Source organism: Rhincodon typus, chromosome 5 (genome assembly GCF_021869965.1).
Source record: "Rhincodon typus isolate 14 chromosome 5, sRhiTyp1.1, whole genome shotgun sequence".
Classification (NCBI taxonomy): domain Eukaryota; kingdom Metazoa; phylum Chordata; class Chondrichthyes; order Orectolobiformes; family Rhincodontidae; genus Rhincodon; species Rhincodon typus.
In genome coordinates this window covers 86351387-86353415 of record NC_063336.1, presented here as the reverse complement: position 1 = coordinate 86353415, position 2029 = coordinate 86351387, and positions in this window count along the sequence as shown.

Here is a 2029-nt window from a genome sequence, read left to right as displayed (position 1 = left end):
GTGGTGCATTCCTGAGTCAGCAGTAAGAAGAGTGGGGCTTGGATGAAAATTCATCAGATTTGATCCTGGAGGATCTCACTGTGCTCTTCTTGCCCATTTTAGATTCTTATGTTTGTATTCATACCAATATTGTGAAGGTAAGCGCTCATGTCTCATTTCTTGTTGATTTCTGGAGTTAGTTCAGACATTCTTGGGGTGGCACAGTGACACAGTGGTTATCACTGCGGCCTCACAACACCAGGTACTGAGTTCAATTCTAGCTTTGGGCGGCTGTCTGTGTGGTGTTTGCACATTCTCCCCATGTCCACGTGGGTGTCTTTTCCTCCCACTGTCCAAAGATGTGCAGGTTAGGTGGATTGGCCATGGGAAATGCAGGTTACAGGTTAGGGGAGTGGATCTGGGTGGAATGCTCTTCAGAGGGTGGGTGTGGACTCAATGGGCCGAATGTCTGCTTCCACACTGTAGGGATTCTATGATTCTTGAGGTTCCTGTCTCGAGTACTTTAGCATGCAGACTCCTGGTCCTAAGGAACAAAGATCATCCAAATCTATGTGGCGCAGAAGAGAACTGGGCGTCCACCCAATATTATTGGAATTTCATTATTATAGGACTGATTCTTGATTTTTCGTAACATGGCCATATACTAACAATGCCAACAAAAGCTGAAATTGGATGCTCCCTCTAAGACTAACAGATCTAATCACAATGGACATAATCTTCCCAGAGCTGGAAGCAACTTTGGAAGGTTCACAGGCAATTAAACTCCAGAGAATGGTCATAGCCTGATTTTCTGTCTTCCTCTATCTTTCAGGAGGTGGCTGCCCAGGGATGATGACTATCTGCCCAGGAACAGTGGGTAGTCAATTAAGGCCATGAATAAATCATTAGGTTATTAATAAATCAATCCAGAAGTACTTTGGAATTTGAGTTGTAATTTTGACAGTGTCACACAAGTCCAATGATGTATCAGCACTTCATCAAAGCAGATGAGGCAGCTGCAGAGGACAAAGCCATTCAGCAAGTTGGCAGCCATCTCACATGCTTAAACAAGGAATTAGCAGAGGAAAATGTGTAATCGTCACCATTGTGAAAGCATAGCCATTGGACTGATTCTGGTGAATGTTTGGAAGGATGGAAGCATTGAGGTCAGTCTGGATCAATACAATTAGTCAGGAAAACTTCTCAGCGAAACTGGTTACATTAAGACCATCTCTGAATACGGTCCTCTTTTAATAAATTGCCTTCCTGATTACATGCTGTACCTGCACATTTTGTGTCTCACATACCAGACCACCTAAATCCCTCTGCAACTTGGAATTCTGTAGTCAATCCCTGTTTAAGTTAGAAAGATTGTGTCTTTTTAGTTTTTGGATTTTTACAAAATGTTTTAAAACTAAGGATTGCGAGAAGATTGCTGAAAGCCTGTAACCTGACATTCATTGTAGACACTGATTATGCAACTGCTGTTTTCAGCAGTAGATGAAGTATACAGAGAAGTGAAATAAAAACTGAAAGGACTGTGGGTGCTGTAAATCAGAAATAAAACTATAGACTGCTGAAAAAGCTTAGCAGGTCAGACAGCTTCTGTGGAGAGAAATCAGAGTCAATGTTTTGGGTCGAGTGACCCTTCCTCAGAATAGAGAAGTTATCAGATCTCCACCAGGAGCTGTGTCTGTTCTTCACAGCAACCCCACATTAAGCCTTAGGTAAACCAGCCTAGTTTTCCTCCAGCAGTTTCTGCAGGCCATGACTTGTTATTATTAAGTCAGAGATCTTTTATAAGTGTGAACCACTATCCTGTGCCTGTGACAGACAAGCAAAAGCATTTGTAGAAGAATGAGAAACAGTATTCTGATCAGCACAAGAAACATCTCAATAAATTCTATGAACAAAGATCACTGGTTTACCAGATTTCCCTCTGCCCATAAACATCCATGTTTTTACCCCTATCTGCATCTGTTTGTGTGTGTCTGTGTGCTGACTCTTGGAATAATGCAGGTTGATTTTTAGTAAGGTGTAACAGATCCAT